The sequence below is a fragment of the Cebus imitator genome, unplaced genomic scaffold (genome assembly GCF_001604975.1).
Source record: "Cebus imitator isolate Cc_AM_T3 unplaced genomic scaffold, Cebus_imitator-1.0 Scaffold131, whole genome shotgun sequence".
In the NCBI taxonomy this organism is placed as follows: domain Eukaryota; kingdom Metazoa; phylum Chordata; class Mammalia; order Primates; family Cebidae; genus Cebus; species Cebus imitator.
The window spans coordinates 4,346,728-4,374,662 of record NW_016107446.1 but is presented as its reverse complement, the minus strand read 5'-3'; the positions used below and the strand labels follow the sequence as shown (position 1 = coordinate 4,374,662).

Below are 27,935 nucleotides of genomic sequence, written 5' to 3'. Positions count from 1 at the left end.
ATAAGCTTTCTGAAGCCAGAGATTTTGATGGTCGTTCTCATTGTGACCTATCCAGCAACTGCAGCAGTGCCGGCACATAGAAGACTCAGGTTGCATTTGCTGCATGAATAAATGCGTGAACACATTGGCATAGAAGAATGCTACTTTGATGGGATGCATGAGTTTCAAGATTTTCTTTCTGTTCATGCGACATGAGGTTTGTAATTAAGACACAGATTTAGGCCGGTGTAGTGGCTCGCGCCTGTAATCCCAGCACTTTGGGAGGCCGAGGTTGGTGGATCACTTGAGGTCAGGAGTTTAAGACCAGCCTGACCAACATAGTGAAACCCCATCTCTACTAAAAATACAAAAGTTAGATGGGCACAGGTGCATTTCTGTAATCCCAGCTCCTCGGGAAGCTAAAAATCACTTGAACCTGGGAGGTGGAGGTTGCAGTGAGCCGAGATCACATTACTACACTCCCGCCTGGGCAATAGATCAAGACTCCGTCTCACAAAAAAAGAAAACAGAAAAAAGAAAAAAAAAACACACACACACACACAGATTTAAAGTCATGATGACCAGAATACAGCTTGGTTTCACTCACTGGAAATTATCTGATCTGTAAAATCATTCCTCACAACCCCTGAGCATTTTCTACAGGCATGGGAGGACACTGAATCTCTAAAATCACTTGCAAAGTTTTGTTGCAGCAGAGCTGAGAGCTGGGGCCAGCATGCCTGTTGTGTCCCTCCGTGAGGATCCTGACCATGCATTTGAGCACACTCCATGAAGGGAGCAGGTGGCTGGCCGGGCTGCTGTATGTACCAAGCATGTGTTCTAAATTACAGTTCATTCTCCACAGTCCCAGGAAACTCCCTTCACCCAACCATAGTCTGCAGTATGGATTCATGTTCTTATTTTAAAAATGCTATTGATAACCTTTTGTGATTTCTCAGTCTCCTAGGAAACGTACAAAACAGAAAATCACATACCTTCAAAGCTCTGGAGCCTTATATGATGAAGATAAGCAATGATTTCTCATTTCATTCTTTCTCTTAATCAACTGAATTAATTGTATACTCATATTCATTTGGATATGATGACTAGACAGACTTCAAGTATAACCATCCATTGCCTTGCTTAATGCCATAATGTTTGGATTTTTTTCAAAGAGAGGAAAAACTCCCTTGGCTTCTATTAGAGCATCCATATTTTGTGCCCATTTTAATTTTTTCTCCTGTCTTTTTTCTCTCTCTTTGAGGAATATCAGTATCATTTCTCTTTGATAAATTTTAAATCACCACTTAATTTCCAATAGAAAAAATGTTTGAGTTACACCTAAATAATCCCCAACCTCAAACACGCTGTGAGCACACCAGCGAGTCAAAACTTTATGCCATTGAACAGATTAGTTCAGAATACCCCCAATTCACTTTCCTAGGTTCCTGATTAATTAATTTTGGTAACTTTAATTTAGGCGCTGTTCAGACAGACCCTCAGTCTGAACTCAGTGTGGGCAGGGTAGACAATCAAACTTAAAAATTCAAGTTAAAATTCTCATTTTGGAGCTTATGTTATCTGGATTAATCATCCACAAGGGTCAAGTCAGCTAAGTAATCCTAGTTCAGCTTAATCTCTGTGGAGGCAGAATTAGTCTTTTACATTCAAGGTCCATGCCCCAGACCCATACATTTCTGTCTCTTTCTCTCTTTGTCTTTCTCTTCTTTCCTTCCTTCCTTCCTTCCTTCCTTCCTTCCTTCCTTCCTTCCTTCCTTTCTTTCTTTCTTCCTTTCTTTCTCTCACTCTTTCATTTTTTTCTTTTTTGACACGGAGTCTTACTCTGTTGCCCAGGCTGGTGTGCAGTGGCACAATCTCAGCTCACTGCAACCTCTGCCTCCTTGGTTCAAGCGATTCTCCTGCCTCAGCCTCCCAAGTACCTGAGATTACAGTCACACATCACCATGACTGGCTAATTTTTGTATTTTTAGTAGAGATTGAGTTTCACCATGTTGGCCAGGCTGGTCTCGAACTCCTGACCTCAAGTGATCCATCTGCCTCAGCCTCCAAAAGTGCTGGGATTCCAGGTACAAGCCACCATGCCCGGACTGTTTCTTTCTTAACCTCTTACTTTCTCATGTTTGAGTTACCTTGTAGGTTTCCAAGGCAGAGGGGACCAGATGGAAAAGGAGAACACAGAAATCCAGCCTGGAGGAGCTGCTCTGTTTCTGTATTTATCTGTGTAGGTGTGAATGAGGGAGAAAATGACAAGAGAATTACATTATTTAAAGCTGTTTTTTCCCCCTGATCATTTTCTTTTTGAGAAATGATTGCCCAATACTGAAAGGCATGTCCTTTCAAAATGTTTGTGTTTCAAATGGCTTTCTAATTACCTAGTGATATGGGGGGTATGTATGGTTATCTGGAGTTATCTGCTGGTGGTGTGGGGTGTCCACGGAGAGGAAAGGAAGAGCAGTCCTGGTGACTGAAACCCTGAGGGATGTGTGGGGGCTGGGTAGGAATGTGAACAGACATGCTGGAAGCTGAATCCTCGCAGTGGCACCCATGCCTGTAGCCATCTCAGTGGGGGGGGGGGTCCTTCTAAGAACAAGCTTTGATTAATGATATTTTAATGCTAGTTAGCTTTTTAGCACTCCCATGCCTAAAGGCTCTGAGAGAAGCAAGACTCCCACCCCTGCAAAAAAAAAAAAAAAAAAAAAAACCCATGGCTTTTATGCATTCCAATAGATCTCTTAAGGGGCAGATGTCCAGGGAGCCAGCTATGCCAGGGACCTATGGCAGCAGCGCTAAACGTGCCCGCTTCAGCCTCTCCAGTGCTGGGAGAGACCTCTAGATGGTGCAGGTGAGTTTGCAATGAGGGAAAGCCCCTCGGCAAGGGCTGAGTTTCCAAACTTGGAGACGGGACAGGGAGCAGTCAAGGAAGCATTCCCGGGAAGCCTTTTAAACGGAAAGGAAAGGAAGCAAGGCTGGTGGCAGAGAGGTGTGCCAGGTCCCAGGCAGCCCTGACGGCCTCTGGGGACATAGATTATCTGTTTCTGAGAGCGCTGCCAGGGTAGCCACCTGTGAAGCCTGTCACCCAGAACTGGATGGTGCCTGGCTTTCTTCAGAGACCCATCCTCTTCTGGGACTGACGGTGACCTCCAGCGGGAGCCAGGTAAGCCTTGGTCCTTTCCTCTGGTTTTCTAAACTCTTCAGCTGTGGCTGAGACCAAGGTGTCAGGGGCTGGGAGACAGGCTGGGTGCATTTTTGAAATGCATGTCATTTCTGGGTTGCGTTTGAACAAGCTTTACCGATTGCAGTATGTCTGCCCTACCAGTTCTAAGACCTGAGATTGTTCCTTTGTTTCCAGGAAAACATCAGAAACCCTGTTTTGCTGTTGTTTGCACAATTGGTTAGGGAGCCAAATTCTGTGTGTGTTTCACAGGCTGTAAGATTTGGGCTACTAAAGCAATGGGTTCCTCCAGGGAGCATGAAAAGTAGTCTCAGGTTTGCCCTGTGCTGGCTTACTGGGGAAGGCAGGCACAGCTGGGACTCTAGCCGGGCTCTGTACCTGCCTCCAACCCTGCATACCCACTGTGCCCTAAGAGACCTTCCAAGTGGGGTTTCCAATCAAGTCTGAGATCTTCCATACCCTGGCTTCTGTGTTGGTGGGGGAAGCAGGGAGAGGAAGAGAAGCAGGGGAGTGGGTACCTATTTGTGATGACTGAGGTTTTCATTTCCAGCCAAGAGGTTCCTCTCAACACTCTGACAGACAGTGGGGCAGTTTGGAATCCTAGACAGGAGCCGGCTCTGATTTCCAGCCTCCTCCGGCAGCAGCCAAGCTTAGATGTCAGCTCAGCAAGAAGAGGGTGACTGAACAGGGAGGACAGCAGGCAAGGTCCCCACTGGGTTTCCCTGCCCATGTCGTGCGGAGTCAGCAGCAAGAGGGACAGTTAAAATCTACTAGCAGGGCAGATGCTGGTCAGTCGGGAATCCCACACAGCCAGGGGCACATGCATATGAGGAGACTTACGGAGAGACAGGAGCTCCACAGTCTTCTTCCCTGGTCCCCAGGCCACTGCTCTGCGGCTCTCAAGTGGCATTTTTGCGACACTTTCTAAGCAAGCATGAAAATGTAACAAAGAGGTGAAGAACCATAATAGACTGAAGGAGAAAAGGGATCCAGTCCTCTAAGATAGAATATTTCTTGCCTGGCTTGATACTCTGAGGTTTCTAAGACATAGCCACCTAAAATGTTTAAAGATACGTTTTTACAGAGGCTACCAAAAAGACAGTGACTCTGGTCAAGGTTGGGAAATAAGCATTGGTTCCCATGATGATCTCATGTACCCTTCATGGCTGGGAAAGTTTGGGCGTCCTGGTGGTGATCAGCGGGGGTCTCTGCTGTACCCCTCCACACCCCTAAATGGGCCAGGCTGTGCTGTGGGAGGATTAATTTGTGACAGCACAGTTGGAGGATAATCTTGGAAAGACCGGTCTTTGGGAGGAATAAGTAAATAAAATTTTCCTGAAATGCTTGATTTTCACTCCCTGGCCACTACCTGGTTTCTTGCTTTTGTGAGCTGGACTTTCATGTTGTTGGGGATACATGTTTGTGACGTGCAGAAGTGTCAGGGGCTCGTCTCTGTTTCTCAGGTGTCGTGGTACCCTCATCCCTAGTCCAGTGTCTGCCATTGGGCGGCAGCCCGGCATTGCTCGGGAGTACAGACAGACCTGGTCCTACCCCACCTCCCGGAGCACAAAACCGACTTGCCTCTGTTAAACCAGGAGCCTCTTCTAGTCAAAGTTCCTCAGGTCCCATAGGCCCACCGTCGGAAGCTGGGTTACCTGACTCTCCTTTCTGGGTCCAGGTGAGTGCATTTTGTGGTTTCTGAAGAATAGAATTTATTCTCAAGGAAATGCTCAGGAAACCAGCTTCAAAGACTCAAGCAAATCTGAAATTCAAATACAGGAGCTCTAAACAGGATGGTGTTTGGCAGACAGCCTTGCTGCTTAAGGGGCTCAGCCCCTCAGCTGGGCTCAGTTTCCCCTCACCCTCCTCCTAGCCTGTCTAGTTGCTGCCTACATGCCTCAATTATCCTGGATGACACCTGCCTGCTCATTTCTTTGATACTGTTTGAGGCTCTGCCTAGATATTCTACCCCAACAGTATCATTAATTAACTTACATTAAGCCCACTTAGCACATTAGATCAATTAGGAGACAAAAGCCCCAGCCAGCCCTGCCTGCGAGCATGCCGCCTCCATCTCAATGCCTACAATTCTGTTCTTACTGAATTTGTACATTGCAGGAAGGATTTTTTTTTAAATCCCCAAGGTTACTATTTTCCTAAAAAATAAAGCAAGGAAATATAAGCTGATGCCCAGTCACTCAACCTTTGCTGTACATTTCTATAGCACTTTACAAAGCATTTTCATGAATGTCTTCTCTATTTTCCCAATAAGAAAATTGAGGCTCAGAGAGGTTCACTAACTTGCCCAAAGTCACACAGCTGAAAATGTTTACAGGAACACAAGAGCTGGTCTAGGTTAGCACTCAGAATGCCCAGGCCTTGGGCAGAGCCTATCACTTGTAATTGGAGGGGCTGAGAGCAGAACCTGTGTCCTCTGCCTCCAACACTGGCACATTTGCCCCCACAAGGAGATGGTGCAATGACAACCACTAGGGATTATTAAATAAGAGTGGAGTGAGCAAACACTCCCCTTCCTGTATCTTAGCTTCCCAGGGTCGTGTCAGCCCCAAACACACATGCCCTGTCCTCAGAGGCGAGGGATCAAGAAGAAACAATCTCAGTTTTGTTCTTTGTGAACCCTCCTGATAAAGGTTTGATAGTACAGGAGATATTAGAGCGTTTGTAGTTTTTATATAGTGAAAAACTGTCAAATATAGGCCATTGTAGGTGGTTCCATCTAAGGTAGTCTAGTAACTAAAACAAAATTTCAAAATAGCATTTGGGGCTCAGGCATCCCGACAGCCCATTGGCCCCTAAGAAAAATGAGCTCAACTGTATTTACTTTTTCATCATTTTCCTTAGAGTGTCATAAAGCATTACTCAAGGATAGCTAACCCTGCACAGTCAAAGCTAAGGAAAAAGCTTTGCCCTGGCTCTTCCCGGAATTGGTCATTCATTAGGTCATGTATTCAGGGAGCCTACAACCTGAAGTGTCTTCAGTCAGCCTACAACCTGAAGTGTCTTCAGTCATAGCACACCCCAAGCACATCATGCACTCCATGAAAATACATCCAATGAATGAATGAATGGGTGAATGAGCTCCTTCATCCTTCTTGTCAGAGAAAGGTCACCAATTGTTCTAACCACACAGTAGGGAACAAGGGGTTTGCTCAAACATTAGCATACCCTAAGTCAATAAGCAAACAAATCCCAGTTGGCAAGGCTACCATCTCTGGGGGCAGAGACACCTGTTATTTCTCAAATGCTAGGTGCTTGAGGGTGGCAACACACTGTTTGGACCCCAGGAAGGAGCAAGCATATGTGGGTGAAGCTGGGGGCCCTGCCCCCTTGCCCAGACCTCCTTGCCCAGGCAACACTCTGGAAATGCCCATCATTTTATACACCTACATACACATGTAACCAACCAGGAGGCCTTTGTTTTCCATTTCTGACAAAACAGAGGACCATGGAAAACAGATGGGCTATAAGGAGACCCACAGAGGAAGATGCACCTGTGCCAATAGCCCTGGCTGCACCACCCTGAGCTCATGCCAGCTCAACTCACTTCACAGTCAATCAGACCGACTGCTCCAAGCATAGCAGGAAGGCGCCTCCACTTGTGAGTCGGGATGAAATCAGCAATGAGGGCAGTAACAACCACAGTCACGTTACTCTTACTAACAGCCCTGAGGCCCAAGGTGCAGTGCGAAAGCCAAGCTTGTCAGTGGGCTTAAGGCTGACATTGTTAGCTGATACCATTCAACGGCTAGACACAGGCAACTAAAAGATGAGCACAGATACTGAGATAAGATACAGTATTAGTCTCCTGAAAATAAAAAAGAGTTGATTCTGCCAACAACGCCTTAATCCTGAGAGAAAGCGCTTTCTTAGGATAGAAGAAAGACATGCAAAACCAGACTGCAAGAAAAAATGAGGGGCATGCACTGTTTTGATGACTCTCAGATTGTTACCAAATCTCTTCTCTTAAAAATTCCATTTGCTGGGCCAGGCACAGTGGCGCACACCTGTAATCCCAGCACTTTGGGAGGCCGAGGCAGGTGGATCACACACAAGGCTGAGGTGAGGAATTCAAGAACAGCCTGGCCAACATGGTGAGACTCTGTCTCTACTAATATACAAAAACCAGCCGGACGTGGTAGTGCACGCTTGTAATCTCAGCTACTCAGGGGAGGCAGGAGAATCAGTTGAACCTGGGAGGCGGATGTTGCAGTGAGCTGAGATCACGCCATTGCACTCCAACCTGGACAACAGAGTGAGACTCCATCTCAAAAAAAAACAAAAACAGAAAACCTTCCATTTGCCGTATTTCCAATCCCATATTTGCACGGAATCCTGCATGCACAGGAGGAAGCAGGGAAGATTTCAAGTTGGCTTTAGCATACATTCATTCATTCAGCAAATGTTTTCTGTGTATCTGCTACATGCCAGGCACTATGCTGGGATGTAGTCACACAGTGGTCCCATGGGTGAGGAGAGAGAACATCCCTGCACTCACAGAGCTTAGATTCTGCTGCAGGGAGAGAAGCCATAACGGACAAATCCAGCTCTGTGAAAAAAAAAAATCAGCAAGGCAGGCAGAAAGAAAGTGTCCAGGGTGGGAGTGAGGGCTTCTTGGGAAATGAAATAGTCGAGTAAAGACCTAGATGAAGTGAGGAAGTGAACCAGGACACCCGCAAGAAAGGACATCCTGGTGTGGAGTGAGCTGGAGACGTCCCCGCACCAGCAGGAAGGCCATGCTGCTGGAGCAGAGGGGAAGGAGGGAAGAACAGGAGGAGAGGAGAACCAGGAGCGTGAGCGGGCCATGGCAAGGGAGCTGGGCTCTCATTGAGCGTGAAGGGAAGACAAATAGAAGCCAAGTCAGGGCAGACGTTCAGCCATGGTGGCTCATACCCTGTGTTGTTCTGGGACAGTCAGTGCCACATCACCCCATCCCATGCCATGCCGGTTGCTGTATTCTGAGTATCCGCTCCTAAGGAGCTGGATCTCCAGGTAGCCTTTTCCTAGGAGGGCTGGCTTGACTGAGGTGCAGGGCAGGAAGGGCAGGCAGCAGGAGCGATGGCAGGAGAGGAATGATCTGTTTCCACCAACACCTGCTCGCTTGGCCATTAACACATGCCAGAGGGATCCATTCTGAGAAAAATTATAAAGACCCTAACCTGAAACGCATGATTACACTTCCAAAAATCTGAAAGTAGATTATCAGGACTCAGTAAGTTGTATATAGAAAGAACACTTAGCAACAGTCATCACCATTGCCCCCCTTGCAGCCCTGCTGGGGCATCCCAAACAGCCTCAAAGCCCCTGGCCAGCTGCACTCGCTTCCTCCTCACTTGGAGAGAGGGACACGTTCCAGCATCAGATGTGAGATGGGGTGGGGATGCAGCGGCTCCCTGACAGCCCAGTTGGCAAAATTGTTGGGGAACAGGTTCAGAGATCATGGATGCCCTGGGCCAGCATGCCACAGCTGTTCCTGTTGACTCCATATGGCCTTTGGAGTTGGGGAGAATCTGGTTTCCCTGACCTGTTCCTCATGGAGCAACCGATACCTGGAAAGTTTGATTTCCTTCCTCATAACTGAACGATGGAGGCCGATTAGGAGGGAAGTCAGCCTGGAGGAACATACCTGTCTCTGAGAAGCCCAGGACAGTGAAAACAGACAGATAGATCATGGGGCGGGGGAGCTGGAAGGGCAGGATTGTTGACTTGATGTCTGGTTGGGGTCTGGTGAATACAGGAAAGTGCAAGTCCATGGGGAATGCTCCATTGGGATGCAGACGTCTGTTATGTTGGCTGGTTTTATTTACCCAGTTAGATGTGGTTTTATGGTTTACTGTTTGGATTGAGGCTCTGTGTCCTTGTGTAATAAACATTACCTCTGGCCCAGAAAAATTCTAATCCTTAAAAATACTGAAATGCACTGAGCATCCCTAAAAGGTACTTTAGAGGAGTCCCAAGTTTCATTTTCTTTAAGATTTAGTCCTTAATAAAGACTCAAAATGGCCGTTCCTAAACCCTCCTGCCCTTAATGAAGAAGATAAATCAGAGTGTACACTCTGGGAATGTGTTTGTTGACATGATGCATCCTCTATAGAAAGCCTGTATCTCCAAGAAGCGTGGCCAAGGGAGGGCACTGGCAGCTGAGTTTAGAGTGGGATTTGTAAGCAGCACAAAGTAATTGTGCATCAGTAGATTTGCAGAGTGTGGTTTTCTGTTGATGGATTTCATTATGGGCAATAAAATCTCCAATAAGTATTATTTACATTCAGCAGAACTCTTTTTGAATTTTAGCTCCTTCTTAGATTTGGAGAGAGAGAGACCATCCCTGCACATGCAGCAAGCACCTGGCCTGTCTGGGTGGCCCCTGGAAGGGGCCAGTCCTTGTTCTATGGCCACTGTGATCCCTGCCAATGTCCTAGTTTCCCACCAGCACTCACTAAAGTAATTTGGCGCCTCATTTTATGGGCAGAGGCAACCAAAACAAGGAGACGTAGGTGACTGGGGACACTTGGTTTTGAGTTAACTCTAAAAACCAGGAGACCAAACTTTCTTTAGAATTGCTGCCAGTTGGTTTCCAACTTGAGGTTTCCAGATGAAAATTATTATCCAAACAGACCACACACAGCACTCTGACTTGCCTTCTGTGTCTGGCGTGTGTGAGGGAAATGGCACTGGAGAATATTATCCTGATGATTATCAGAGTTGTTGCTTTTGAAGGCAAATATTTATTTTGCGAAGATTGCAAAATGAAGTACAGTTGAATGTTGAGCTCCTCCTTATGTTTACAGAATAAACAGAACTGATACACTGGCAAACACCAATGTCCCTAGTTCTCAAAGGACTGGCTGTGTGCCTCTCGTGGAGTCAGTTAAAGCAGGGGCCTCTGGAGATGCAGGCCTCTAGCAGGATGACAGCCTCCCACCAGGGAAGGTCTAAGGCTTCCACCCACCTCCCTGGGTTTCTGTTCTGGAAACAGCTCTCCCAATGTGGGCTGGATGAGGTTTGAGGTGTGTGCTTTCCTGTTCACCCTGGAGCATTTCTTAGAGTGACTACTGCACTTGCCATAGGACAATGTGCTCTAGATCTTACTCAAGGCTTTGTGAGAAGATCTAATAGAAATAGAATACCTGGCTCCTATTCTCATGGCCTGAAACATTGAAAGAAGGAAATAGGAGATATAGCCAAATTGCACTGTGCTGTGATTGAGCTGTTAAACATCTGTCCCTGCCATTGCACTGACTGTGCCCTCTTTGAGGATGGGGGCATTCCTCTGTTCATTCTGTCACCTAGCACAGTGGCTGGACACAGTAGGTATTCAATAAATGTTGAAGAAACCCACAATTATTGGGCATCTGTTACTTTCATAGTGTTTCCATCTTGCTTCATCTGCACAGCAGTCCTGTGAAATCGAGATAATCATCATTGCTTCACACATATGCAGAGTAAGGCTGGGAGAGGTGAGGTGGTGTGCCTGAGACCTCCCTCCTGGTGAGTTCATGGACTTCACCTTGGTGTCTTTTCCATGGGCTCTTTCAGAAATGAGAGCTGGGATGATGTGGGCTGTTTCAAAGTAGCCTGAAGTCTAGCCTTGTATAACTATCTCTGGTGTGGAGACAGTATATATCAAGCAGGGATCTAGGTATAGACAGATGTGTAAAATGCTCATTATGACTGAGCTTCCCAGAAACACTTCAGCAGACAGCCCTGCTGGCTGGCCCCAGACCCTGGGACAGGTGTTGTCTGGGCTGCAGGATGCTGGGAGCTAGAGCAGAAAATGGGAGCTTCTCTTTCTGTCCCCAAGGCCAAGAGCAGACCTAGCCAGCCTTTCTTCTTACAACAGCAGTCACACCAGACCTAAGACGCACCAGACAGCTTCAACTTCAGGAGCCTTTCTTCTTCACTGAAGTCAGGTGGGACTGGTCCTGGTGGGGTTGGACTGGCATGGGCTAGCCACCTGGGGCGGCTGCAGCTCAGGAAAGAATGCTGGCAGCAGGGTGGGGGGGAGCCCAGCCTCTGGTGGACACAGGCCCAAAGCCAACTCCTTCCTGTGCTAGTGGTGGAGCTTCAGATCAGCATCGCTGAGTAATTTCTGTCAGTTTCCAGAGGGAGGGTCACAGTACTTGCCTCATGGCAGTATTGTGTGGATTTCCGAGAGCCAAGACAGGCAGAGTGCTTAGAGCAAGCCGCGGCCATGCTGGAAGTCCTGCTCACGCTCCGTATACACTGATGGGTCAGCCTCTGCCTGGCAGTCACTCTCCACAGTCAAGTCCATCAGAGGTCACTCTCTGCCCTTGGAGCAATCTATCAATTTGACCAGGTTTCAAAACCCAATCAGGACCCTGCAGTTAAGGGGCAGCTACCCAGGTTGCTGGGGGGACAGAGCAGGCTCTGCCAGCCCCCATGGAGTATGGTGACACGTTGGCCACCTCCCCACCAGTGACACCCTGACCCCACTCTGGCCATAGTGATTCAAGCTCATTTGTTCCTTCTGCTCAAAATGCTCTTGCCCAAGACCCCTGTGTGTCTTGCTCATTCCCTTCAGGTCTATGCTAATGCATCGTCCTATCAGAGAAACCCTCTCTGGCCCCATACTGTATAAAACAGCAGCTCCCATCCCCAAACTCCTGTTTTACCCTTATCCATAACACTGTCCACCTTATACATACACACACAATATCACATAGATATTATACATATGTAGATATTATATAGTTAGATATATATTATATATATATTATTTTTATATATATATATATATATAATTTGAACCTAGAACTTGGTAAGGAATAAGTATTACTTTGAAATCACAACTTGCTGCTGAGGTGAGGGGCGGGATGTGCCCACCAGAGCGGGAGTGTCAGTTTCCTCCTGTGCTCTCCAGAGCCTCCCAAGGGGACTTTTGCTATCCTCACCTTCGCAGAGGTTTCGGTATGTGACTCACGTAGGCTTCCCTGAGATTCTCTCACTGCAGAACTTTCCAGAATCAGTGAAGCAAACAAGGAAGAGAATGAAATAAGCTGGAGTTAAAGAACAACCAGGAGACCTTGAAATAGTAGCATATCAGGTTGAGAGCAGAGAAAGTGGTAACTTGCCTGCTGCCTCCTCCCAGTCCCCATGTCATCCAGTTGAACTTGACAATGGCAGATCTGTTAAGTGTGAGTGTGTCCATGATCACTGATACAGCAAGCTTGGGAGGTGAGGGTATCACACTGATTTTCAAATGAGGAAGCAGAGGCCAGGAGAGTCATGTGCCTGCTTCATCTCAGCCAGGATAATAGAGCCACAGCACCCCACTTCCCACTCCCTAGCTGTGATGCCAGGCATCCCCCACCCATGTGTCGCCGATCAGAGCTGGGCTGGCTGTCAGGGCCCAGCAGGAAGCATGTCATGTTAGATGGCCAAGGTGAAGAAACTGTATTCAGTGGACCCATTCAGCTGGTGTTGTGCACCTCAGTGGCTCCTCCTCTGCTGGCTACTGCTGCCTGGACCTGCTGAAGCTCTCCTCTCCTCTGCAGTTCCTGCCGTCTGCATCCTTCATGATTAATCTGACCCTGGGTAGGGAGGCTGGAGGGGATTCTCTTCTCCACAGCCCTGCACCTCAGCAGCCTGGCTCAGGGTCTTCCAGCCCCCAGCCACCACCTGACATGCCCCTAGCTTACTGGCTTGCTTTCTCCAGGCCCCCCTTCAGTTGCTGGGGTATGCTGTGTGTGTGTGTGTGTGTGTGTGTGTGTGTGTGTGTGTGTGTGTGTGTGAGAGAGAGAGAGAGAGAGAGAGAGAGAGAGCGACAGCGAGACAGCAACAGAAGCTTGGGATGGGGCTTGGACCCGGCTGAGGGAAGTGGTGCCCCAGAGGCAACCCAAGGTCAGCCCCAACAGAGTGTTGGAGGAATAAGGTTCACCAAATGTAAGAGGCAAATCAGACTCTAAACTTCTCCAACCAGATGACACCTTTAATTCTGCATGTCGGGGCTCTAAGGTGCAAATTCTCCTTTTACTCAACAGCAAGAAAGATCTGTTCCTTGGGTGCGGGTCAAGTACTCTGACAGTGGATGGAGAAACACAGTGAGAGGGAGGGACAGCCTTGGTGGCATCCTCAGATGGTTCCACATTTTCGGGTTTTCGGTGACTCTCGTTTTCCACAACACTGAACATTTTTGAAGCTGGCACTTTTCTGCTAACTGAGTAGATGCCTCATTGGAAATGGAATGTCTGCACTTTACACACCTCACTCCCTCCAGCCCTGCTGAGAACTCTCCTGGGTTAATGGCTTCCTTTTGGAAAGCTTTCAAATGGTCTTCGTCGGAGTTTACATTATCTGCTTCCCTCTGCTCTGTATGTGGATTATTTGCCTATTGGGTTTAATTTAGCCATATTTGCAGCTGTGCTAACAACTTCATTGGTGCCCTACTGCTTTCAGAATGGATTTTCCTGTCTTTTCTCCAGCTTACCGATAGACTCTCTCCATACCGAAACCCAAGCAGGGCTGGCATTGTCTGCAGGTGTTCTGCCTCGCTGTAGAACCCATTTTCTCTGACCAAACTTCACTGCATCTCAGGTTCTAACTAGGTCAATCTAATATTTTAATATCAATAGTTAAAATGAATTCTTTGTTAAAAATCACTGTTAAACAAGAAAAAACTTCTCCTTGGTGCTCTGAAGCTCAGCCTCCTTGGGAGGATTTGAGTGTTCCCTAAGTCCATGGCTCCCTTGGAGCTCTGCCCTCTAGAAATAAATCATGAAACTCTTGAAGCATCTAACAAATATGACAAACACACAGATAAGCAAAGACAGGCAGAGGCTACCAAGTTCAATATTTTTGTTTCATTAATGAGCTTTTTGTACTTAATGGGAGACCTGGCCACCTAATAAGATGGTGATTATTGGGAACCACAGAGATGTAATCAGATGTTCTAGACCTGGATGGTGTATTTTACCCCTTAAACACTTCCACGCCCTGCCTGGATCTTTTTCTGCTTCAGAGACCCATGATGGATTCCTAAAAGATATCTGCAGCTATTCCCAGTGAAGGCCATAGCTCAGCAGATCCCGAACTTGGCATCACAGAGGCGGTACTTGTGCAACCTTGCCCTCTGGGGCCCTTTGCTGGTCTTCTTACCGGGGCTCTTCCCCCATGTCAGTGTCGTTTGTCAGGTTAAGGAAGAACAACTTTGAACTGCAGCCCTGTTCTATGGGATGAAGTTGTCTGGAGTCCCTCTACAAGAATAGAAGCTCCCTGAGGAGTATTATCTACATCCACAGAGGCCGTAGATCCTGCCTGTAGATAAGAGAACAAGCAAGTGCCCGTCTTTCTTTAGGGTGTCATTTACTATGATGTCTTGCAGTTGATGAAGGCTTTAAAAGTGTGTGAAACAGAAGTAGAACAAGAAAAGAGGGCGCGGCTCTCAGCAGGAGCTGTCCTGAGATCACTGTGGGTCCTTCAGACACCGAGACCTGTTTCCACCATCAGCTCTGAAGCCTTCTGTTCACTGGGGAATCTCTGGGACTTTGTCAGTATTTGAAACAACGGTGACTCCTAGTAAGAGCCGGGTCCTAGGAAGGAGGACATCTAGATGCCCCCAGTCCCTCCTCACATCTGGAAATAGTCTTCTAGTTCAGGAACACTCAGACAGGGTGAGCTACTCACGGGGTGAGCTACTCAGGAGCTGAGCTGAGAGGCCACCAGATCTCTGGGCAGCACAGGCAGCACTGATGGGCCATGGGGTGGTCAGTCCTCCTGGCCAGGGGTGCAAGGCACATTGGCTCCCTTTAGCCTTATCCATCTGGGAAAATTCAGGCCCGGGGCTTGCGGGGGCCACCGGAATCATCAGTGCCTCCTTATCGGCGTCCTGATCACAGCACGGGTGTCTTTCTAAATGGGAGCTTGTTCTTTCCAAACAGGAAAGTCAGAGGTATTTGGGGCACTCTCAGACATCTCTTAGCATTTGTCAGTGCTCACTGCGCACCCAGATCTGGCATTCTAATGCTAATCTCCAGTGAAAGGAACTCGTGCTCCTTGGAGAAGTGGCTGTTCCCAGGGCTGGGGCAGGGAAAACACAAGAGGAGCCTGGGACACCTTGTAGTGCCAGAAAGTAAGGCAGTCCTAGGGAAAGAAAAAGAAGAAAAAATTTTAAATGGGAGTATGTCTAAGGGACAGACAAACCAACTAAAAGAGCTCGCAGTCACGAAAGCTGGTACAATTTAAGCAACAAAATAAATCATGTAATATTGGATTATAATCCAGAGTTTAAAATAAATACCTGTGTGTTCACACTGAAAAAATATGGACGATGGACAAATACATAACGAGAAGAGGCAGGTCTCCCGTGCAGAGGAACGCCCTTGAGGAGGGATGCGGTGCCCTTGAGGAGGTGGAGCAGATAACTCCCTCCCTTAAGGGTACACTCTGCCTGGAGACTTCCTTCCAAGGAGAACTGGAAGGAGTCACTTCAGAGTGGGGAATCCTGCCAGTCTTGGCCTCATCCCTGTGATTAAGGCCAGTATCAGCAATCCTGAGGCATCCTGGTAGCATGGATCCTTCACATAATGAGAATGGCACGTTGCCTCTGTGGTCTTCCTCCCAAAACCCATCGCGCCAGTTTGTCATGAAAAAAACATCTGACAACTCTCAATTGAGGAGGATTCTACAAAACACCTGGCCAGTGCCCCTCAAAACTGCTGAGTCATCAAAAACAAAGCAAGTCAGAAATTGTCTTCTTAGCCAAGAAGAGCCTAAGGAGACATGATGACTAAATGTAATGTGGGAACCTGGATGGGAGCCTGGGACAGAAAAAGAACCTTAGGAGAAAACTAAGGACATCTGAAGCTGTCCCATTTAAATTTTTTTCTTTTTTTTCTTTCCCTACGACTTCAGTTAACAATAATGCATCAGTACCAGTGCATCACACTCATGTAAGATCCTAAAAGGAAAACTGGTGTGGGGTCCGTGGGAACACTCTGTACTGTATTTGCAAATTTTCTGCAAATCTAAAATTGTCCTAAAGCAGAAGAAATCCCTTGTCTAGACTCGGTCACCCCCCATTTGCCCTGCCCTTTCCAGCATCCACAGAACGCCGTCCAGCAGTTAAGGGGTGGCCTTGACTTCTTGAGTTCGTTCAGGAGTGACCATGAGACATCATTATGCCACGCAGAGCCTGGCCAACAGTGCCACTTTTCTCTTGCTGGAATAATGTGTCCTCATGTCATTCCCTCTGACCACCACATGGCTCTGGCCAGGGGCTTCTGAAGTTTCTTAGTTCCCAGACCACACCCTTGCTCCCCTAGATCTATTTTAGGCTTGTTGGTGCCGGCCGCCTCCCCAAAGCTGCTGCCATGCTTCTAGTTCTGGGGTAGGAATGAGCTGAGCCTACAGTCCACCCACCCACCTCTTCTCACTCTGGCATCCATCTGGTCAACCAAGCTACCGTGAGTTGACCCAGGCTGGGGTCCCAGGATAAAGTAGGTGCTGCTCTTGCTCTCATGTGCTGGCACTATCCATGTCTCCCCAGCCCATGTTCCAGCCCTCTTTCTAGTGCAGTGGGTGCTGACCTGCACCCATAAGCTCCCTTGCCCCGGCCTCCAGATGGATTTGACCCATAGAAGACACGGGCGGGAGCCCAGGTGGAAGCATGGCAGCTGGCAGGGGATTTACCCTTCACCTTTCTGCCTGAGGCCACAGCTGCTATCCCTGTGTTCAGATCTTCTCTTTCCCTTGCCCCTTCCCGGACAGGCTAGACTGCAGCTCCTGAAGTGCTGCACCATCACTTGCTGCCCCCTGTACCCTGCACAGCACCCTCAGGCGGGGTCCCTACTGCACTCACCCCGGGTGGCACTTGGGGCTGGGCTCAGTGGAAAAGCGGATTCCACAATGAGGCTGTGGTTTCCCAGGCCAGGTAGAAAGATGGTGCTCACTGAGGGAGCTTGCAGAATGGCTGCCTGGGTGGCTCGGGGGGTGATTAGCTCTTTCTTCTGAGTCCTGAATCTCCACCAGAGCCCTGCACACCTCAGAAAGGCTAGAGTCTGGGCGTGCAGATGCAAGTGTTGTGGGCAGGCCTGGTGAGGCAGCTCCGGGTGGTGGGAAGAGCTAGACCCCAGCTCTGCCACTTACTGGCTACTTCAAGCTCCTTCTACCCTCTGTTTCATTTTCTTTATCTGTAAAATGGGAATAATAACTACTTTTCTTTCTTCCTTTTTATTTATTTATTTATTTTGAGACAGATCCTCACTCTGTTGCCCAGGCTGAAGTGCAGTGGTGTGATCTCAGCACACTGCAACCTCAGCCTCTGAGGTTCAAGCGATTCTCCTGCTTCAGCCTCCTGAGTAGCTGGGATTACAGGTGCCTGCCACCACTCCTGGCTAATTTTTGTATTTTTAGTAGAGATGGGATTTCACCCCGGTCAGGCTGGTCTCAAACTCCTGACCTCGTGATCCACCCTCCTCAGCCTCCCAAAGTGGTGGGATTACAGGCATGAGTCACCATGCCTGGCCATATCTACTTTTCATGGTGTAATCATTAAAATAATGTTCATAAACAGGGTACTATAGTGTCTAACACAAAATACATAGTCAATATGTGGCATTTCTATTTTTCTTATTATTTCTGTTTGGAGAATGAATGGACAGGATGGTCTTACTCTCCTGGAAGTGGAATGTTGAGGCTTTTGTGAACAAAGATGATGCTTACAGCTCCGCATCATCTTAAAATGGATCAGAGCCTTGTGCTGAAAATCCTGTGTGCCTCATCTTGAATCCCAGGAAAAGCTGTTATTTACGTAAAACCAAAAGCCAGTGGTGCGTCCAAAAGTTGAAGGGCCTTTGAGAACTCTGATGATGTTTTCCTTATTGTGAAATGGAAGTCAAGCTTGTAGCTCCAACCAAAAAATTTCCAGGTTTTGTAGTCGGCGTAGAGGTTGGAACAAGCAGTGGTCACCATGTGTGGCATGGGTTCTTGGACACACGTTCCCTGGAAAGTCCATTTCTCCTCTGTTCTTCCAGAGGTAGTTAGCACCCTGGCAGGTGAGGGAAGAAGTCATTGAGGGTTCCAGGAGCCACGCTCACAGGCTGGAATGTCCATGGCAGCCAGGAAGGATTCTGCCAGGGTTCAGGCCCGCAGCGTCCTCAGGTGCCAGAAAGCATGGGGAAGCAGGAGAAATGAAGGCAGGAGGCAGCCAGCGCTGCACTGAGCCCAGAATTTCCAGGTCTCAGGGGATGATGGCGACCACTCCCTCAGCACCGTCTTCCTGCCCTAGCCAGCCCTCTGTGTCAGCTTCTAATGGCCTGTCTCACAAAATGCAGGGAAGTGGCACTATACACACCTGCCAAGGCCAGATGTGGTGGCTCACGCCTGTAATCCCAGCACCTTGGGAAGCCAAGGCAGGCAGATCACCTGAGGTTGGGAGTTCATGACCAGCCTGGCCAACATGGTGAAACTCTGTCTCTATTAAAAATACAAAAAAATTAGCGGGGCATGGTGGTGAGTGCCTGTAATCCCAGCTATCTGAAAGGCTGAGGCATGAGAATCACTTGAACCTGGGAGGCAGAGGTTGCAGTGAGCTCAGATTACACCACTGCACTCCAGCCTAGGTGACAAGAGTGAAACTCCATCTCCAAAAATAATAAATAAATAAATAAAATTAAATAAAATATATAAACACCTGCTGAGACCTCTTCCTAGGAAATTCCTTGATCTTGGAGTCCAAGTTGCCTTGTTCTGGGCATGCCCAGCTCAGAGAGCTCTAGAGGAAAGTTCAAGAAGGCAAAGAGGAGAATCCAGCTAGCCAAGGTTGGGGAGGGTAGAGGAAAAGTGAACATCCCTACCGGAGGTCTCCTGGTTCTCACCGGCTTCTGAGTCTCGGCATCTGCATGGGCTGTGAGCCATTGTTTTGTGACTGACAAATCAGATGAGGGTTGTTTGTTTATTTTTCAAATAGTCCCATCAAGTTCTCCAATCACAGCTGTAACTACAAGGCAAGCAGAGTGGGGAAGACACCCATCACTCTTGTGCAGACACTGGTTTTGCCAACACTTGGCGTGCAGAGCAAAGCACCAGCTTTGGAACCCAGGTTACCTATAGTCTCTTTGTCCCTACGCTGCCTCGGCCCGTTGCAGCCTGACCCGGCCCTGCCCCGGCACTCCCACAGTGGGCAGGATTGGAAAGGGCAGTGCCTGGCACGTTGGCACAAAAGCCAGCCAGGAGGGTTGGGCAGGCGCTCCAGGGCCTGAGAGGAAGGAGTGGGGACCACACCATGCAGTGCCCTGCCCCTGTGTTTTGATTTGGCTGTCATTGTCTGTGTTCAATCCTAAGCTTGTTGAGAACTGGGCCGGCATGGCTATTGAAGTTCTGTGGAACAGAAGTTGGTCTCACAGGGGTGTGGCTGAAACAGCAAAGGACTGGAAGGCGTATTAGTCATCTGTGCTGTGTAATAAATGACCCCAAAATGTGGCTGCTTAAAACAACAAGCGTGACCAACCCACAGCTTTTGAGGGTCAGGAATCAGGGAGCGACTCTGCTGGGTAGTTCTGGCTCAAGCTCCCTCCTGAGGCTGCAATCGGCTGGGCTGCAACATCTGCAGGCCAGGCCAGGCTGGAGGACCCATATTCGGAAGGGCTTGCATGTGGCTGTGAGGAGGAGGCCTCCGCCCCCCGCCACAGAAGCTCGCTACAGGCTGCTCCTGTGTTGCCCCTACGTGACTGAGCAGCAGCAGGGCAGAGCAGGAAGCTCAGTGCCTTTGGCGGCCTTATCTCTGTAATTGCGCCGTCCCTTCTGCCCCTCTTTCTGCTGGCTGGAAATGAGTCACTAAAATCCAGCCCATTCTCACAGGGAGAGGAATTAGGCTTTTGAAGGTGGTATCAAAGAATCTGTGTACGTGTTATAAACCGCAACACCTAACTTTTAATACCAACTCCTCTTGAACTTCTGTGTAACCTTGGGCAAATCATTTCAAATCTCTGGGCCTCAGTTTCTTCTTCCAAAAAATGAGAGAGCTGATCCTACCCTTCCTCTTAGCCCGCACATCCTCCACCTTCATTCATTCTGGGAATTTATTTATAAACATTAATCGGCTCTCTGCTAGACTGCCTGAGGAGCTTCAAAAAGACGGATGCCCGGTTTTAAGTCTCCCCCGTGATACTGGCGTGGAGGAAGGGTTGAGAGCCCTCCTTCTGGAGTTATAATCTGAAAATGTGTTGAGCACATAAAGTACCTAGGGGTCTTATTACAATGCAGATTTTGATACCGGAGGTCTCAGATATGGCCTGAAATTTTCCATTTCTAACGAGCTCCTGGGTAGTACAGTGCATCCCAGGGACCACACTTTGAAGAACAAGTTTCTAGATGCTGGAAGAAAGGTGCAGAAATATGAAGATAATTCCCACCCTCACGGAGCAAGGAATCCAGCTGGAGACAGAAACATGTAGTCAGCACCCATGACCATCAGCCCCTGACCGCCTGCCCAGGATGTGACCCAGACAGCTGGACTGAGTCGGAGGGGGTGAAGAATCTCCCAGCGAGCACAGTCCAGCCAGACCCTGTGATTTCCCCACCACCAGCATCAGGCCCCGCCCCCTCATTGCCACAGCAGGACACAGCATCAATCCAGATCCTTCTGTGATCTTTGGAAGTCTTCCACAAGTTAAGTTGTTTTGCCGAATGGTAGTTATTTTCACAGCGAAAAAAAAGAATTAGCAAATCTATCACTTGTATTTGTTCAGTCCAGTAGACTATTCCCCAGATTAAGCATTTGTTTAATGAACCTACTTTTATTGGCACCGTGAACAAACTAAAGTGTGTTTTCCAAACTTATCTTCATGACGTGAAATTCTAGGCTTATGGAAATTCTAGTAAAATATATTTTAAAAGACTGCAAGTAACCATCGTCCTAGCTTTTATTCTTTCTGCCTTATGGTTTTCCTGTCTTCACCAAAGGGCCCTCTTCCTATCCCCTGAGCAGGAAGGAAGTATTCCCAGAAACTCAGGCCTTGGTCCCCTGCCCTGCCCTGGTTTTTCTCTCTCCCTGAGCCCAGTGCTATGTGGGGTGCCTGCACTCCTGTCCACCTCCCTTCCCAGCCAGGCTCCCTGGGCACCGTCCAGGGGCCCCAGCTCCCAGACCTCTGCTCAGTGTCCTGCCTGCCCAGCGCCTCAGTATAACCAAGGCGATGTCAGTCCTACTCCCTTTATATGTCAGCCTCTGAAACAGACTCATAGGTGAACTCTGAGCTCCCAGATTTTCTTCGTGCTAACCTTTACACACCATTTGCTGATTGATAGTCCTGAAATATTTCCTACATCCTGTCACTGACTCCAAACATCTCATATCTCCTCATGTCCTAAAGAAGCTTCTTCAACTCAAATGCATACCACCTGGGGTTCTGCTAAAAATGCAGATTCTGACCCACTGGGCCTTGGGTAAGGCCTGTGATTTTCCAGGTCCCAGGTAGGGCCTGAGATTTTCCAGGTCCGAGGAGCTCCCAGGTGATGCTCTCCTCTCAGGGCAAACCTTGAGCAGCAAGTTTCTGCAAGATGAGGTTACACTACCCATCCATCATTCTCCACAGGGGAAGTGTCTTCTGAGCCATACTCAACATGTTGCCCAAATAGCCAAGGTTCAGATGTCGCCAAAGCCTGTGCTGGGCCGGCTAGCCCCTCCAATAGCAATTTCCCCACTTTTCTTTAACTGTGTTTAAGGAAACGTTTAAAGAAATCTGGGTCATATGTTCTTATGACCCAGGCTGAACTCTGGATTCTCCATGAAGTCTTCTCTAACTCAGTGATTCTTTCCCCCCTTTTGGGAACCCTGCACCAGTTCGCTCTTCATTGCACACTGCCCTGCATTGTTATTAATATTTGGTTGTTTTTTTCACATGTTTCTGTCTTTACAGCTAGCTGCTGAGACCACCGGGATTGCAGCTCACATATCTTTCACTTTTTTTTGTTTTTTTTTGAGACAAAATTTCCCTCTTGTTGCTCAGGCTGGAGTGCAATGGCGCAGTCTTGGCTTGGCGCAACATCTGCTTCCCAAGTTCAAGCGATTCTCCTGCCTCAGCCTCCTGAGTAGCTGGGATTACAGGCATGCACCACCATGCCTGGCTAATTTTGTATTTTTAGTAGAAACGGGGTTTCTCCATGTTGGTCAGGATAGTCTCAAACTCCCAACCTCAGGTGATCCGCCTGCCTTGACTTCCCAAAGTGCTGGGATTACAGGTGTGAGCCACTGCACCCAGCCCCCACTTCTTTCTTATTTTTTTCAGCACGGAAATGGCGCTTTGCCTTTAGTAAGCACTTAATAAGTAACGTTTCTTTAAATGACTCGAAGTAAAATTTCTGTACCTAATAAAAAATGAGTTTGAAAAATAGAGGGAATAAAAATGAAATTGAACAGAATGACCCCCATTTTACACCCCTCCCTGAATCGCATATAAAAGTCTGCTGCATGCCAACATCCTCACCGAGTCCTCGGGTCTGGGAACTGTATGAATTTGGAGGCCTGGCGTGGTGTCTGGCCCCATAAACACTAGACAAATGCATGATTCGTGAGTTCACTAATCATTCTCCTCTCACTGGAGATAAAAGCATCTGAACTTAGCCAGCACATCCATGGGTCGTACAGATCAATAGCAGCAAGAACAAGCCGACACCGGGTAATTTCAAATGAGGTATTGGAAAGACACACTCAAAGTGCGTATCTAAAAATAGGTAGGGCGGAGGTTGGAGCTGAGGGGAGAGAGAAGAGCAGAAGAAAAAAAGAAGGGGAAATGGTTGCCAAAGCCAGGGTTCAGCCTCTAGAGACAAGAGCAGCCATAGAGCAGAAGGGACTTCTTTCTTCATCAGCCTTGTTGAATCCAATTCTCAAGAAGCTAAAACCATGACTGTCACACAATGTAAACTGACTGTGCATCAGGGACTCATTCAGCTGCTTAGTGAGGGGGCCCTTGAGGTGGCCTTGCTGATTCCAGGAGCATCTGAGGCACGGGATAAGTTAAGATAACAAAACTGCTTAAGGTCTCACAGAGCAATGAAGTCTTATAACCTTTGGAGTTGTCTTTTTTATCAGGCTAAAATCTGCAAGCTAACGTGTAACCCTACAGTGACTGGGCTTTGGCCAAATAGTGCACAGAGGAGTGAAGTCCAAGTATATGCCCCTGGAGATGACATCATCTCAGGCAGGCCTGGGTCCCTGGAAAGCTGGTTTCCTTCCACATGACCTTATTTCCTAGTGTTGGATGGCTTTGTGTATCAGCATCAAGCTTTAACCCAAGGCTACCCAGAGTAAAGGGGGCAAATTCTGTGCAAAGCAGTGCGGAAGTAGGTGCCAGCTCACTTCTTCCTCAGTAGCTAGGAAGGAAAGAGATGACCCGATCACCATGCCTATGATCAGGAGGCGCCAGGGACAGACTGGTCACCCCCGTAGCCTTGGCTTGCCCTCTGAGCATGCCTACGACCCTTCTGCTCCAACTCTCGACAAGCCAGAATGTTTCTGTGGGCTCTGTGTTACCTCCTCCTAGTTAGAACGGCTGGGGAGAAACCTCCCCATAGTGAACACAAAATGCTACATCCTTGGTTTACAGTCAAAAGGATGCATGCACAATTTTTTTTAGGGATGTATAATCGAAAAAAAAAAAGGGCTTGGAGACCTGTGAGCTAAACCATTCCATCTAAAATGTGTGTCTGAGTCAGCTAGGAATCTAATTAAAATGCAGATTCTGATTTACTAGATCTAGGGGGCTGCATTTCCAGGTTCTGCGTTTCCAACAGACTCTCAGTCAATGCTGATGCAGCTGGTATGTGGACCTCACTTTGAGAAGAGACAGTTTCCACTAAAGTGAGACCAATGACAGTTCCTTTCCCAGGTGGTTGCTGTGAAAATCAAATGACATTGTCCGTGTACGGCACCCAGCTGCATGCCAGGCTGACCTGCCGTCCAGGGCCTGGGACTGAGGCATTCCTGGGACAGTGGACCCATGGCCTATGCTCAGTAACACGTCTCTCTATGATCTCTCTGCATGTCCTGTTCCGTGTGCATGAGCTGTTTCTACCCCTGTGGCTGGGGCCCTCCGTCTCCGCAAAGCCGGATTTGACAGGTCTTAGACTTACTAATCTCGAGGGTTTTCCACCTTTTGTTTCTGTGAAGTCACTGCTCTCAGTAACATTGTTACATGAAGAGAAATTTATCTTGGTGGGTTCTTACTTTCCTTTTTAAAAATATCCACATATGAAGCTCTCAAACAAGCAGAAATCCACCGTCTAGTTTTTCCCAATAGATTGTGTTATTGGAAGCTTTGAGGGATAAGGGGAAAATAAATTGGTTTATGAAGTAAAATTGAAGCAATTAAAGGATCAAAATCACCTTAAATTTTTCTACAAAGACACATTCTCTCAGGCATGGACAGCCCCTGCTCTTTCAAGTTTTATAGCCACCCCGTTTTGGCAGAAAAATTAGGAAGTCACTTGTTGTGCACAGGACTGTTGTGAACCTCTTTGATAATAATAATAATAATAAAAGGATAAAAAGACAAGTAGGAGACCGTAAACACGAACTTTAAAGACCTGGAGAACAGCAGGCTTCCCCTTCCTCTGCTCCTGCTCTTAGCCCACAAGCCCTCAAACCATTTTCGACAGCACATTTGCTACAGCCTCAGGAAGAACGTGAACTATTGAAGTAAAAGAAAATTCTAGCCTTTGATTTTTTTTATTTTTTTCCTGTTTTTCCCTGTGAAATGTGAACCTACAACTGATTATCCCAAGGACTTGATCTCAAAAACACATTTTGGCCGGGGCTCGGTGGCTCATGCCTGTAATCCCAGCACTTTGGGAGGCCAAGGCAGGCGGATCAGTTGAGGTCAGGAGTTCGAAACCAGCCTGGCCAACATGGTGAAACTCCATCTCTACTAAAAATACAAAAATTAGCCTAGAATGGTGGCAGGTGCCTGTAATCCCAGTTGCTCGGGAGGCTGAGGCAGGAAAATCACTTGAACCCGGGAAGCGGAGGTTGCAGTGAGCCAATATTGCACCACTTCACTCCAGCCTGGGCAACAGACTCCATCTAAAAAGAAAAAAAAAAAAAAAACACCACACAATTGGCTGGTCTTTTGGACAAACCCCGGTAAAGAGGGTCCCGCTCTGTCTCCCGCTTGCTTTATCATGTTTGAGGAGTTGTTTGTCCTACTGGGCAGTTTATTCAAGGATAGTGGTCCCCATGCAGCCAGTCCTTCTCCACTGTGCTCCCTTCCAGGGCTGGCACTTGGCCTCTGCCCACGGGGAGCCTTGCACACAGACTCAGTAGTTTGGGAAGCCATTCTCCACAGTCAGAGCCAACACAGCTGAAGCTCATTTTCTCAGAAACCCTATAGCCAAACACAATAGTGTTCCTGAAGTCAGTAGGGTTTCCTCACTATCTGAATGCACTTAGGCACCGTAGAACTCCCTGATGACTGGTGTCCAGAGAGACGATGACCTCTTCCTCATAGTCTTCAGCTTGAAAGAGCACAGGGTATGGCTGAGACCACAAGCTCCGGGCTCTGACCCCGCATAACTGCACTGGGGCCTGTGAAATGTGGCATCATAGGACTTCCTGTGCCCTTGGAGGAGTCATTCCAAAGGAACTCTGTGACTGGCCTCCAATGCCACTGTCCTTCTTAAAGCTTTGAAGGGACTTAATGCCGGTCTCAGCATAGTAAATCTAAACCCTTCACCTAAAGTTCATGTGCTAATTGCAAAGATCATCTGACTTTAAAATATTGATAATAGAAGTAACAAAGACAGAACTTGAGTAGTCACTTGTCACAGGACTGTTGTAAACCTCTCTGATAGGCAACAAAATTCTAAGCAGATAGGTCGTTGCATTCTTGAAATCTGATACATAAGATGGCATGGGGGATAAAAGACCAGGAGGAGAGGCTTGCTTCAAAGTTGGTCTTATCAAAACACCTTGATGTGCTAATGACTTTCTTAACAGAAGTTCAAGGCTATAAACTGCCTTAGATCCAAGGATGTGGTGATAATGAATGTTTTAATTGTGGTATTAACAGCCCCAGTTGTAAAGGGAAGGTATCACTCAAAGATGAGGGACAAGGCCTGAATATTATAACCAAATTTAATTGGTACTGATTTGAGGTTGATAGTACCTGGTTTTTCCAGTTTTCAGGAAATACATCTTTGCCGGGGGGGAAAGGGGAGCACAGAAGGGAAAGGTAGAGGGGGAGTACCTGATGCAGGACGGGAGGAGGAGTGTGCTGCACATCAAAAGGCCCATCTTGAATTTCCTGTGATGTGCTGAAACCCCAGCCCCCCACCACCACATCAATGCACAGAGCGGTCGAACCTCTCCTACTACATCAAACCCAATACTACGCACCCAGGGAAGGTGCCCAGCTCTCCCACTGCCACAGTCACCCCACTGAGAAGGAAGGAGGAACACAGATACCCAAAGGTAAGAGGAAAAGACCCAAAGCCAGCAGAGCTCAGGAAGTGAAAATCCTGATGGGGTAAAAACCTTCTAAGGATCTTCCTGTCTGTAATGTCTTTCTCTCCCCAAAGACCTGTATTTGGGGACAACTGGGTCATTTATTATCATGAAAAGACATAATCATGTCACTTGGGACACTAAAAAAAAAAATACCACTACCCTTCACACACACACACATACACAATTTTCTGAGTGGGTGGCATAATTTTTAAAATGTTTGAAAGAATATTAAGGTAAGTTTTTAGAATGTTCATGCAAAAGAGGCAGATTGTGCTGTTGAAGAGAGTTTTAGATTATTAAAATATTTTTTAATGTTAAGCTGAACTTTATAGGCTCTCATTGGAATGAATGAATTGTTCCTTATTCCAGGTGTGCTGTTGTTAAGTATGTTTTTGTCATGCTACACAGTTTGTGGAATTATTTCCAAACCTCTGGGGTGTGCGGCTCTCTGGAAGGTCTTCTGATTAGGAGCCTCAGATCTCTGGGTAGAAGCAGCCCAAGGGCTGCGCCCTGCTGTCATTTAGCACTGAGCGTGGCCTAGCGGAGAGTGTGGATCCCAGCTCCAGGAAGCTCTACTGTGCACATACCTTCAGCACTTTTTCTTTCTGGAACTGGTGTGCTATTTGCTGCTCCATTTGCTCAGAGAAACGTAATTCTTTGAATAGCAATCCCTTTGTTGTTAAAAGATTATCCTGAGTTCAGTCACTGTGACTGTGGTTTCGTTCGGTTTTTGGATTTTGTTGGTGTTTTTTCTCCCAAAGTACCTGATTTCCTCTTAGAGTAGGGACTTTTATTTCTCATGTTTTGGGTTTCCTCTTCTGTTTAGTGAAGGATGAACAGCTCTGTGACCTGATCCCTTTTCATCACAGTCCCCTATTATTGGGACTGCTTTTGAGGCGTGGCATCACATGGCAGAGACTGAGATTTGGACTAGAGTCCACACCTAGGAGCTTCTGGCTGTAGCACAGGTCACCAGTGGGATCTCAGAAAAGTCCTGGCTCTCTCAGAGTCTCAGTTTCCCCAGGAGTAAATCAAGAACATGGCCCATCTATACAAGCCTAAATGTTTTTAATCAGAATATATCAGGGGGTGGGAGTGATCTGAAAGACCATCTTCTGCGCTGCCCAGTGGGGTAGCCACCAGCTACATGTGTCTGTTTACATTTAAATTAAGTAGAATTCATTAACATGAGAAACTCAGTGCTTCAGGGACACTGGCCACAGTGCAGGCTCGGCAGCCACAGCGGCCATTGTCCTGAACAGTGCAAGGCTCAGCTGCGTCAGCTGACGG

General features: G+C 47.6%; 1 protein-coding gene across 3 annotated transcripts in view; it reads left to right on the top strand.

The window, feature by feature from the left end:
• The first annotated feature begins 2,736 nt into the window (after positions 1-2,736).
• The window catches only part of EDAR (ectodysplasin A receptor), a 90,804-nt gene continuing 65,605 nt past the window's right edge, over positions 2,737-27,935 (top strand). For 2 of the 3 annotated variants that reach the window (XM_037742973.1, XM_037742974.1), the window contains exon 1: positions 2,853-3,154. The gene's annotated coding sequence lies outside the window, so the exon portion shown is untranslated. Of the gene's footprint in view, positions 3,155-27,935 lie in introns of all 3 variants that reach the window. The other variant, XM_017541144.2, reaches the window with a different exon arrangement.